We start from the raw sequence: 13,386 nt of genomic DNA on the forward strand, positions 1-13,386 counted from the left end.
ATGGCGGAGGCGATGACCAAGGCGAGGGAAGTGGTAGGGGACAGCATGGAGGGCGACAGCCTGGTCATTATGCATGCTGGGCTCAATGGCGTGCTTAAGGGAAGAAGCCATGACCTTGAGAGACACATTGAGACTGGGCTGCGTAAGCTTACAGAGGCCTCCGGGAGGTTGCATGTGGCGATATGCACTATCCCAGACGTCCGGGGCCAAACTGACCAGATAGAAAGGAGTGTGGTTGAGGCCAATCTGATCATTAGGAGTCTGAGCCGACGACTCTGGCACAGCGCGATGGAGATCGACGGGGACGTGTACGGAGCCGGCTCCCGGCCTATTGCGCAGGATGGCATTCACTACAGTGCGGGGCAGGACGGGTCGCCAAGCAACAACTTTTTTAGGGGGACCTAGAGCCCTGAAGGAACTACTGTAGGCGCGGACGATTCGAGGCAGGAGCTACAAGCTAGCGAGCATCGGCAATGTAGGAGAGGCAAAAGAAGTAAGCACCAGAGCCAAATTAAGTCAGATATAGGGTTTATTATCGTGGAAGGCAGAAATAGGCCAAAATGGGAGGAAATCGAAGAGCAACTAAGGCAAGAGAACTTAATGGTTTATGGGTTTGTAGAGAAACATCTTAGGGACACGGAACAACCGCCCTGTAACCCTGATTATCCATGGGAATACTGCAACAGGGCGCAGCGTAGCAGAAAGGGCGGGGGAACTGGAGCACTCATTCATAAAAATACAAATTAGCAAAGGCTCAAACAGGAATGCAAGGAGCATTTATGGTTGAAAGGAAAAGTAGCGGGGGAGAGAACACTTCCAGGCTTTGTATACCTTTGGACAGGATCAAATTCTAACGTGGAAAAAAAATGTTGGACTGCATAGTGTCAGGTTTGGAGGCTTACATGATTTATTTACATATTTACATTAAAACAAGAGATACATTCGACAGTCTAGCGTGACTGCCAAATGGAACACGCAAGACGAAGCATACAGCACACCAACACACAGCTCCAAGGACACTGCTTCTCGAGCACGAGCACACTCCTCACGAGCACCCCCTAGCAGCCGACAAACTGCTGCTTATAAACACCGTCCTCTCTAAATCCCTAAGTGAGGGAAAAGCGACCGTTCAACCTGCTACCAACACGGAGCGTTGAAAGTCATCGTAGCCGACCCACCTTTAAGGGGGAGGGTTACACACTTCCGCACAGGTTTCACTGACCACGCTGAGGTGAGTGGGTTCTCAAAGACATGGGGCTTTTCCCCGAGCAGGCGCCTCTTCATCCCCCTGTTGACTCTGCTGACAATGGCCGCCGTGCCCGTCCATGACTTCTAAGTCCCGTGAGAAGGCTGCCAGAGGTCTTCTCCCAGGATTTCCACCGCTTCTAAACAAGCCGTGGCGATGCCGGCGAATCCACGAACAATACTTGGTCCATCGACCGCGTTTAACCATAGCGGCGGCACTCACTTGGGGACGCGGCGTATTGTTGTTATCCCAGAACGAGTCATCGCGGCGGGCCGGGCGTGTTCCAAGGTCTAGTTCTCCGAATATCGCCAACTTCACCGCTGCGGCTGGCAGGGAATATTTTGTAGGTCGGTATCCATGCAGGCCGTTCGTACCAATAGCAGCAGACATCAATGAGCTAGGAAAAGGATGTGATATCATTGTTTTAGGAGACATGAATGCGCATGTTGAAGATATGGATGGCTACACAGACTTCACAGGTGACATGGTGTTGGATATCTGTGGATGCAGCTGTTAAGGGCACATATAAACGCCAGGAAGCCTCCAGGGAACACAGGTATTCCAAAAATAAGCGAAAAACTGAAGCAGAAGTAGAGAGAAAATGGGAAAACTACATAAAATTCAGAAGGAAAGCATCCTATTTGATCAACGAGAAAATTAAGACAAAGGGCTGTCAGAAGTAAGCAATAAAAAAGATAAACAGGCAGCTAGGAAATTCTGGCAACATCTGAACTCCTTGGGTAATAGGACAAGCCTAGAGCAGAGGTATATAGTAACAGGTCAAGGTACTCAGCTAGAAGGAGAGAAGGCAATGGAGCATATAGGAACCATGATGAGAGAAATATTACATGCAGTATGTCGGAGAGGGATAGCCCGATTAACCCACTTCTTTCGCTTGGACAGAGAGAATGGGAAAGGGCCGAGAAGAGGGTACCAAGTAGCGCATCGGCAGGCCCGGAGGGTGCTCCAATTAAGTTAATAAAGAAATTTGGCCCAAAACCTAAGAAAGCATTAAGGTGGGTGGTGAGCAAAACGTTCATGGATGGTAAAGTACCTGACAAATGGAGGCTAAATAGGACGAGAATGATATCTAAGGGAAAGGGGGACAAAGCTGACATAAATAACTACCGGCCTATAACAGTGACGTCAGTAGTTTACAGGGTGGTTATGCAGATTATAAAGGACAGACTGCAGGCATGGGTAGAGAACGAGGGGGTGCTTGCAGAGCTACAAAATGGGTTCCGGAAGCAAAGAAGGCTAGAAGACAATCTGTTCTCACTGACGCAGTGCATTGAAATAGCTGAAAAGGAACACAGACCCCTATGGCTGGCTTTTTTGGGTATCAAGGGAGCCTATGACAGTGCATTTCAAGAGGGCTTGTGGGGCATTTTGGAAACTTTATGAGTGCAAGGTGGAGTAACCAATTTCTTAAAAGATATCTATAAATGTAACCGGGTGATTATACAATGGTAAAAACAGGTTTCGGAGCCTGTAATGATTCGGTGAGGGCTTAGGCAGGGGTGTCCATTGTCACCTCTGTTGTTTATGCCGCACCTACAAGGATTAGAGGCCAAAATACAGCAAAGCGGACTCGGCTTAAACCTATCATTTTTCAAGTAAGCAAAATTGATTGAACAGTCATTACCAGGACTGATGTACGCGGATGATATTGTATTAATGGCTGACAATACAGAAGATCTGCAGGTACTGAAGGGCATATGTGGTACGGAAGGAGACAGATTAGGCTTAATGTTTAGCAAAAAAAAATCAGTAGTCATGATTTTTAATCATAACATTTGCGGCAAGCATGGTATACAGGACGCCACGCTTGAGACAGTCGATAAGTACAAGTATCTTGGGGTGTGGATAAATAATGGAATTGAGTATCTGACGGAGTACGAAAAATATGTAACGACTAAAGGTAGCAGAACTGCAGCGATTGTGAAGAGGCACTGTGGAACTACAATAGGTATGAGGTGGCACGAGGGATATGGAAGGAGGTAATGGTTGCGGGCCTGACTTTTGCCAGTGTAGTTCTATGTATGAGAGCAGACACCCGGCAACAGTTGTAAACTAGGCAAAGTGGTGTGGGTAGGCTCGCTCTGGGAGCACATGGCAAGACACCAAATCTTGGGGTGCAGGGCGATCTGGAATGCTCTTCTTTCGAGGGCAGAGAGGCTAGTAGTAAGATAGCATTTGAGGAACGATTGAGAAAAATGGGGGAAATGCGGTGGGCTAGGAAGGTTTTCAGATACTTATGAAAGAGGAATGTTGACACAAGGTGGAGGAAGCGAACTAGAAAACTGTCAAGCAAATACTTGGGCAGCAGCGGGGCGACAGGTAAGGTATCATCTGTCAAGAAAAAGGTTAAGGAGACAGAGAGGGGTATGTGGAAAACAGAGATGCAAAGAAAATCAGCATTAGAGAGCTACAGGACGTTTAAGCAAAAAATAGCCAAAGAAAATATTTACGATAACTCTAAGGAAAGCTCATTGTTGTTTGAGGCCAGGACAGGTGTACTGCGGACTAAAATGTACCGAGCCAGATACCAGGAGATAGACTTGTTGTGCGGGGCGTGTGGAGAGGAGAAGGTAACAGCTGAACACTTGATACTTTCTTGTAAACGACTTCACCCTGCGGTTGAATGTAACGGGGAACTATTCAAAACTTTGGCTTTTTAAGGACAGTGAATGTGAAATAGACTTTGAACAAGTAGAAATAACAAAACAGAAGCTATCTGATGGGTGGATTATATCAACGCAAAAGTAAAGGAGTAAATACATAGCTATGCACGCTGTTAGATATGGAGCTGTTTCCTGCGCCTACTTCGAGTTCCCCCGGACCACATCGAATCGCAGCACATTCCAGAGGAGCGCTCGAGCCAACAAGTTCACGTGCAAACAAGTTCGTACGCCGCCGGTGGAGCTATTCAATGCTTGAGTTTTCCATAAAACGAAGGGATAGCCCGGCATTGTTGCAAGCAAAGTGGGTCCCGAAACAAGACGGCTGCGATGTACCGAGAAGGCCTGGCAGCGTCGCCCCCACCTGGCTTTTGTCACGGCGATCAAGCAAGGGGGACCAAGCGGCGACTCTCTCCGCCTGGTGTGGCACCGCGGCACGGGCGCCAACCATTGTCCGAAAATGGCGTCATCTGAGCGGACTCTCCCATTGGTCAAACATGACGCGACTTCCAGTGCTCGAAGGGTTTATAAGAAGCATTCCAGAGATACCAGAGCATTCTGGGGCATTCCCTGATTCACCTGTCTCGAACTTCTTGCCGCGGGCCGCAGCGTCCGAGTTGCTGCCGGCCCGTAATGACTGTACGACTGTTATTTCACTCTCACCTCTCTGTATATAATGTAAAATAAACCCTCCCAAGTTTGTTTTCATCCCGAAGTCCGTCCCCAATCCCTACATCTGGTTGGCAGCGGTGGGATCACCTCCGAATGCATCAGCTGGTGGCAGCGCTACGGATAAACCTTCGTCGAGAGAGATCCTAAGGAACCGGGAAGAGCGAAGAAGAGAGAGCCTTCGTCGAAAGAGGTCCGAAGAAACTGGTAGTAGCGAAGAAGAGCGAGCCTTCGACCCAGGGAGTCCTGAGGAACCGGGAACAGCGGACAAATGAACCGGATGGCAGGGTGCTGCAACCGTAACTGAGCGCGTGGTTTTTTTCCTTTTGATTCGCCAGACTCAAATGTTGTGTGTTCATTTTGATAGTTCTGGGAATCGGGAGTTTGTTGCATTGTGTGTTTGCACAAATTAAGGAAAACAGTTCTAACCACCTGTCGGGGCAGCTGCCATGGATCTTAGAAGGTTGACGAGGTTGGACTTGTTGGTGTGCGACGATTTGGGAGTTGAGGCGGACGAACGGATGAAGACGCCAGTTATCATAAAGGCGATTAACGATAGTGGCAATGATGACAAAAGCATTGACCTTGCTTGGGAGGTGATACAGGTACAACGGGAGCGTGAGCGTCGTGAACGTGAGCGAGAGCGTCGTGAACGTAGGAGTGAGCGTAAGCGTGAAGAACGCGAGAATGAACGGAAGCATGAGCTTCAAGAACTTACTCTTAGGTGTGAGCGTCACGAACGTGAGAATGAACGCGAACGTGAGTATCAGGAACGTAAGCGTCAGCGTGAGCAAAAGTATGAGAGAGAGAAGGCAGCACTGATCAAAGAGATACAGTATTGTGATCAGTTATTGGCACAGAGACAACGGCTGTCTGGGAATTCTGTAGGTAGTACAGAGCGAAAGAATGAGGAAGTGTCTAGCGGATTTTCGCCAAAAGCCGACGAGAAGAGTAGTGCCTGTGAGATTGGCTGCCGATTCATAGGTGAAGGGAAAAGGCTAGCCGCTAATGATGCCTTAGTGGCAACAGAGGCCGTTAAAGGCCGCAAGGAGAGCGACGAGGTGCTGTGCCAACAGATGACTGTAGAGACAGCTAGGCCAGCTGCGAACAAATTGGCACAGTTACCGCGCGTGTGCGTCGCTGGTTATGTTAGCGAGGTTGCTAGCGAAGAAAAGGGTACTGCTGACCCGACAGACGCGAGCACCCATGTAGAGCCAGATGTGCGTGCAGAAGTGAAGTGCGAACTGGACGATGTAATTGAGAGTAGTTCTCGGGATGGCGAGCTCCGTAGTTCACGAGAGAACAACTGCATTGTTCAGGGATCGGTGCGGCTCTCCGCCAGTCTAGATAGCCTAGATAGGGATTAATCATTCGGACTGTGCGCGTGAGACAGCGATCGATACCGACGCACTGTGTGTCGATGCACAGCGTGAGCTGGGCAATGTAGTAGAGGGCAGTTCGCAAGAGTGCGAGTTGTCTAACTCGAGCAAAGCCTGCAGCATTGTTCCAGAGTCGGTTGAGCTGTCCGCCAGTCGAGGCAAAGTGAGAGTAGATTTAAGTGAGAATCACTCAGACTGTGCGGGTAAGAGACCGATCCGGGCCGACGAAATGTGTACCGGCCAGCACGAGGCACGAGAAGGTGACATGAAAGTGAGTGCGAAGAGAAAGCGCCATAAAAAGAAGCGCGGTACAGACCGAAAGACGGTAACTAATGTAGCGCCGCCAAATATGGCGAGAGACCCAAGAGGGCAGGGCTCGAGGAAAAAGGTGCGGTCGTCACTGACGATGTTGACGCATCGAAAACGTTCGAGCCACCGGTCAAAAGGAGACCGAGAAGCATGTTCTGCACGGACGCGGACAAAGGGCACGGTGCTGTTAAACTGCTCGTCGTTCAGTAGTTCTTTTTATAGCTCAGCGTGCAGTACCAAGAAGCGCAAGGTGACAAGACGAGACCAGGTGGGGAGTAGCGACGCGGTCAATCGAGTTTGTGAGGAAAGCGGAGCGCCAGGACGCAAATTGGCAGGAGACCGTATCGTCTTGGGGGAGCTGATAGTGAATCAGCCCTTTTGTTGTTCCTCGGCAGCCAGAGTAGCTTTCAAACCGCGACCATCTCGGGTCCGACTCAAAGTATGAGTCAGACATAAGCGTTTGTAAAGGGAGGCCAAGAGCGCTTCCGTAGAAATGAAGTGTTTGTTTTTTTATTTTGAGTATCGGAAAGTTTTCGCGATTTGAGACTAGGATTTCTTTCAATGTGTAAGGTTTGAGCTTTGTTTGTGTTTTCGTTTAGAGGCTCCGAGATTTGAAAGATGAGGTTTGTGTAAACACATAGTCTCGCGCGTATTAGTTAATGAGTAAATAGGCTTTCTTTTTGTGTGTGTGAGTAACCTGAAGGTCAAGGTTATCGTTGAGAGGCCTATCGTAACGCGCGTGTGTGTTATTTAACCTTCTTTCTTTTTAAGTGTTTTTGAATTTTCTAAGGTTAAGCGCATAGATTTTCACTAAGTGCGTGATTTGCACGGAGAAGAGTTTTTAGTTCCATTAGCGCGTGTCCTGTGTGGACGGAAGGAAGCAGATTTATGACTGGGTTGCTCGGGTGTGTTGAGGGCAGCCGTATTCTGACTTCTTTAATAAGTATGCGTGGAACGAGTTATTAAAAGACGCATTATTTTGAGGGTCCTGCGGTGTGTGTAAATCCCGCAAGTTTAATTGTTCGTTTAAGTCACGTGTCATGTAGGACTTTCAGGGAAGAAACGTGAGTAAGCGTAAATGCAAAGTTTGCCTACAACGCAAGTACGCGTTCTGTTTAGTGACCACAAGGCTAGTGCGCTTGTGATTACGTACTTGTGAGGTTGACCAGATTGTTCAGTGGCACCGATACGTGCGATAAGTACGCCACTGCGATAGGTTGAAAACATGCTGTTCCTGTAGTTAGGCCACTCAAGTTATGTTCGGCTGTTTTCATTTGTTGTTTGCATCGTCAACGACCCTTTGTTTTGCAACAACAATAGTACTCTGGTCTTGTCGGTATTCGGGGAGAAATGGATAGCTGTTTGGAAGGGTGGTTGGAACTGTTTTGTCAAAATTGGGGAAATAAAAGATCAGGGTTCATTTTGACTCAGTAATAGCCTGGCGAGTCAGGGGTGAAGAGCCTGTGCTTACACGTGGTGCAGCGCTGTGTTGTTTTGTTTGTTTGACGTATGTTCTCCAGGGCCCAGGATACCGAAGTTCGTCAATCGAGGCTCGACACCAATACCCTGCAGGTTCTTTCAGCGTTCCTCATGGCCAGCGAATTGAGTTCACCGGCCATTCAGAAAAACCGGGGCGAGGACGATCTGTTAGATATGGAGCTGTTTCCTGCGCCTACTTCGAGTTCCCCCGGACCACATCGAATCGCAGCACATTCCAGAGGAGCGCTCGAGCCAACAAGTTCACGTGCAAACAAGTTCGTACGCCGCCGGTGGAGCTATTCAATGCTTGAGTTTTCCAGAAAACGAAGGGATAGCCCGGCATTGTTGCAAGGAAAGTGGGTCCCGAAACAAGACGGCTGCGATGTACCGGGAAGGCCTGGCAGCGTCGCCCCCACCTGGCTTTTGTGACGGGGATCAAGCAAGGGGAACCAAGCGGCGACTCTCTCCGCCTGGTGTGGTACCGCGGCACGGGCGCCAACCATTGGCCGAAAATGGCGTCATCTGAGCGGACTCTCCCATTGGTCAAACATGACGCGACTTCCAGTGCTCGAAGGGTTTACAAGAAGCATTCCAGAGATACCAGAGCATTCTGGGGCATTCCCTGATTCACCTCTCTCGAACTTCTTGCCGCGGGCCGCAGCGTCCGAGTTGCTGCCGGCCCGTAATGACTGTACGACTGTTACTTGACTCTCACCTCTCTGTATATAATGTAAAATAAATCCTCCAAGTTTGGTTTTCATCCCGACGTCCGTCCTTCAACCCCTACAACGCATATAGTACCATTCAAGGCTAGGTGGCGCGCGCCGCCACCACCCGATTCAAAGGGTTGAGATCCATCCATCCATCCATCCATCCATCCATCCATCCATCCATCCATCCATCCATCCATCCATCCATCCATCCAACCGTCCGTCAGTCCGTCCGTCCGTCCGTCCGTCCGTCCGTCCGTCCGTCCATCCATCCATCCATCCATCCATCCATCCATCCATCCATCCATCCATCCATCCATCCATCCATCCATCCGTCCATCCATCCATCCAACGGCATCTTGAAATCGGCCGCTTACGCGACAGCAGCTCCTTTCTCCTGCTGCAGGCAGGCGACGACGCAAGTATGTGCCAAAGCCGGCTTTTCAGGCGCCATTTTTCCCGTAGGCGAAAACAGCTTCTCATTTTCGTCTTAAAGAACAGGTGACTAATCGTGCCAAGAGCTAAACGAAGTAGACAACAAAATGCGATCGTTCTTCAAAACTTGAGCCAGAACAGCGTAGCGGTGAGTGCGAAACCTTTTTTTGAACACGTGGAGCCAAATATTAAGGGCCCTGTACCGATCTCCGTGGCATTGAAAACCGTGTATTTATTTTTCGCGATTTAACGAAGTAACTTCATGACACAGATTCAATTTAACGAGGTTTTCGGCCATTTCAATCATCTACTTGGAGCCTGTATTGCTTGTAAATATAGCAAAACACAATGTCGGTCCCGAGGGAAAAGTTTGAAAGCGTCGTTCTGCATGAAAAGTTTGAGCGACAAAACCACTGTCAAAGCGCGCGCGCCGGGACGCGGTAGGCAGGAAATACCGCTGCGCCATTTGTCGCGTTGATAAATAACTCGGAGAAACACGAGAGCTGACGATTCCTTCTGCGCTAAAAGGATGGGGAGGGAGTGAATGCGTGGTAACGAGATCAAGCACGCGCTGGGGGGAGGGGGGGCTGCAGGATTGCGCGCCTATCTGCCTTCTCTTCCTCGCGCGCGTCCGTACGCGTGCCACGCACCGCATCAATCTCGGAGGTAATCTCTCCGTGACAACCTGAAATGGATGGCGCCTTCACGTGCATTTTGTTGTTCCCGCGCGTCTAGGGTTGGCGGTCGCGTAATCGCAAGCCTCCGAGACACGGTATGAAGCGCTCACTCGCGTTGTGACTGCTAGTTAATGGTCATCGAATGAGATCGGTTAATGTTTGCCTGAGAGCGCGTGACACTGATAAAACTACGAACCTTACTTTGTGTAGTATCTTTGCTATAGCCATCAGTGTTCCCCCTTTCTGGCGTAACTGCCTTTACTTTTGTTTTATGTGGTTCAGGACCAATATCCGTATCTTTTTACTCTTTTGTTTTAAATTCAAGGATGCCCTCTGCGGGCCCTAAGCACGGTCAGACATGGCGTCCGAGATGTGCGGTGCCGCGCGACGCAACACGCAAATCTCGGACGCCGTGAGCCACGTCGATGCTTTGCTCTCGGTGAGATCTGTACCGCACGCGCTGGCGCTCATAACCGCGCTATTATGGACAGACGTTCTTGCGATTTGCTTATAAGTGCTTATTAAGAAGATCTTATCCACCTGAAATGCTCTGCGAACTTGTGAAGTTGTTTTTAATGCCGAAACTAGAAAACCTAGAATTAACAAAATTTGTGATTTAACGAAGTTTCTTGCTGCAAGTAAAACTTCGTTATATCGAGGTTCGACTTATATGAACGCTTTAGTGAGGTGCACTTCGAAATTCCGGACATAGCCATGTTTCAAGAACACCCCGTAGCTGAAGTCGCGCGTCGTGTCACTTGTTTAAAACGTTTTTCAAAAAATGGGAAGATCCCACGTACTGTGGGAATCGATGTTATGCGAAGCATCTTGCAGGTATCTGGCTATGCGGGGTTGGCGCGTTGCTGTCCGTCATTCGGAAATAAGCACTTGGAGGAAGCGTGCTTTTGAATCGTTGTTCGAACGGCGGCGACCACGAACGGGTGCGCTGCTGCCGAAGATCTAAACCCGCGAGCCACCTGGTTCGAGCACAGGTAGAGCGCGAAAGTCAGAGGGGAAAGTAAGATGGCGAAGCTGGAATGACGACGATCACGACGGCATCACGAACACGAGCACGCACCTAGTGGGCAAAGCCGGTACACAACTTAGGCCACTGAGTCGGATAAGAACATGATAGGAATGACATGTATCACTTGACAATAATGCCACGACATGAATGACATGACTGCATTACATGGCACGACATGCATGCATGATATATCGCAACATTCATGTCATGCATGCATCTTTGATGCATTTCATTCATGTCATGGTATGAATGTCCTGCATGCATTTCATCCTCGCCATGTCATGTAATGACATGACATCATCATCATCATCCTTTGCCCTGCAGTGGGCGTAACCAGGCTGATGATGATGATGTCATGTAATGCACGTCATGTCACGCGCGCCATGCATGATATATGTCATGTTAAACATGCTATTCATATCATGACACACATTACATGTAATGTCATGACGGGGAAATCATGTTATTCATGCCATGTTATGCGTGCATCTGTTGCATATCCTGATATATATTCCGTTAAAGAAACGGCAACGACATCGTCATGTCATTGATGTCATGCATGTCATTCCGTGCCATTTATTTCATTCATATTCTGATATGTATCCAGTCAAAGAAGCGACCACGACAATATCACAACGTAAGAGAATAGATAGATAGATAGATAGATAGATAGATAGATAGATAGATAGATAGATAGATAGATAGATAGATAGATAGATAGATAGATAGATAGATAGATAGATAGATAGATAGATAGATAGATAGATAGATAGATAGATAGATAGATAGATAGATAGATAAGCCTAAAGTAGGCAAAAAATGCTTCGCATTAAAAACGCCCTTGGGGCTGTAAAGCGACTACAAATACAAATTGAGTGATTGGCTGGCATATTTGCAGCGCGTGAGGTCAGCAGGCCTGCAACACCAGCTAGTCACTGACATTAACTGCTTACGCACAATGACCTGCAGGTCAAGCCGTTAAGTCATATGTGTTGTGCTTCAGTGCTTGCCCGCTTCTTGTGGCATAGCAGACAAGCACTGTAAAAGGTTATCGTGGAGCCACAAATGCAAACAATAGCTCATCCAAGCTGACTCTCATTTCCAAGTGATGCAGTGGCACTTGTTTGAGCCGTTGCGTGGGAGTCTCAGCGCAGCCTGAGGTGTGACGAAGAGGAGCAATATAGGCCACATAATCATTCGAACCTCAAATGTAACTTTAGTATGCCACGTGGTCTTGATAGGCGTAAGCGAACATGCTTTCATCGCATGCCTGAATGTAGCTTATGCAAGACACCATCTACACAAAAGTTGTTTGTTCAGCATGCTATTGGGTGTCCAACCTGCGGTGTTGACGCGGACTTCAACCGTCCGAATCCCTTCACGTGGTGCAAGGGAGAACATCAACTCTTCATGTGAAAAACCCTCGCTCATTTTTATACGTCTATATTGATGATTATCTTATAACAATACGTGAAACGAGGGACGAATATAGGAGAGACATACACAAGGCTGTGAATGACCCTTCTGTGTTCGTCCCTAATTTCACGTGCTGTTATGAGATAATAATGGACAACAACAAGATGATCATGAACCCTAATATCTACTTACAGATACCTCGGTATTTATATTTCTCAGAAGCTTTCCTGGTAAGCTCATGTTGACCACATAACTAGTAACGCTAATCCTACTCTTCGTTATATTAAACGTAATTTCAGTCTAGCTTCCACCAACTTATAGCTGTCGCTTTATAAAACAATAGTTAAGTTCAAGTGTGAATACGCATCTTCTCTTGGCGATTCTCATGTCAGTTCGCTTAATCTCAGCTAGAAGCCATTCAGAACCGTGCAGCAGGTTTAATTTTATCTAATTACTCGCGCACAGCAAGTGTCCCTTTAATGAAAGACAATCCTGATTCGCCTAACCCGGCACTTCTTCGTAAGATCTCGTGTCTCTGTCTAGTTCACAAAAACAATCATTACAATCCTACTTTAAGCGACACTCTTCTGTTACCACCATTGTACATTTCTTCCAGAAACGATCGTCAGTTCAAGGTTGATGTACCCCCATGTTGCCGCACTAACTTGCGCTTCAATCCTTTCATTCGCACAAGAGCCTAGTGGAACTGCTTTCTCGCTTCCATTGTTCCGATCGTCAATACCAAGAGAGAGAGAGAGAGAGAGAGAAAGAGAGAGAGAGAGAGAGAGAGAGAGCCCTTTAATGAAAGGCAGATATTTTTGCCGGCGTAGAGACATCGCTGACATGCTACTCTACGTGGGGATGGGAATTTGGGAGAAAAAGAGAGAGGGAGAAAGGCGCAAAAAAAGGAATAAGTTAAAAATAGAGTGGGCACTGAGTTTTCTGACTCATGGGCTCATGCCTCATGCGTCATGGGCTCATGACTCGCGCCAACGAATTCAAGAAAACCATTGTTAACAATTTGTTGTAACCCTACTACGCTAAAATTCGTTTCATTTTTTGTTTTCGTGCCACCCACTCCTTTGTGTAATGCATCGGCCGTGAGAGAAAATAAATAAGCCAACTATCTCGAATTTACGCTCAAGTGAAGTCTGTCTTCGATCATCCGTTTTATAAAAAGCCGCAGTTTCGCTTCAATAAGAATTATTGAAGATAGTAGCTTTACCGGACATAGACACCGCTGTAAACATTCGGTTACTAAATTAACAATTATGGTGTCATGCGCGCACGGGCAAATACGAACACATCTCCCTCGTTGACCGCGGACACTCGTTTCAGGATGATGACGTGATGGACAG

General features: G+C 47.9%; 1 protein-coding gene and 1 pseudogene across 1 annotated transcript in view; one reads left to right on the top strand and one right to left on the bottom strand.

Annotated features, from left to right (window-relative positions):
- Positions 1 to 13,386, bottom strand: part of LOC139052208 (Golgi-associated plant pathogenesis-related protein 1-like) — a 281,560-nt gene that overhangs the window by 223,870 nt on the left and 44,304 nt on the right. The window lies entirely within an intron of this gene.
- LOC139052242 (uncharacterized) lies at positions 3,023 to 4,015 on the top strand (annotated as a pseudogene).

The sequence above is a fragment of the Dermacentor albipictus genome, unplaced genomic scaffold, assembly GCF_038994185.2.
Source record: "Dermacentor albipictus isolate Rhodes 1998 colony unplaced genomic scaffold, USDA_Dalb.pri_finalv2 scaffold_20, whole genome shotgun sequence".
In the NCBI taxonomy this organism is placed as follows: Eukaryota; Metazoa; Arthropoda; class Arachnida; order Ixodida; family Ixodidae; genus Dermacentor; species Dermacentor albipictus.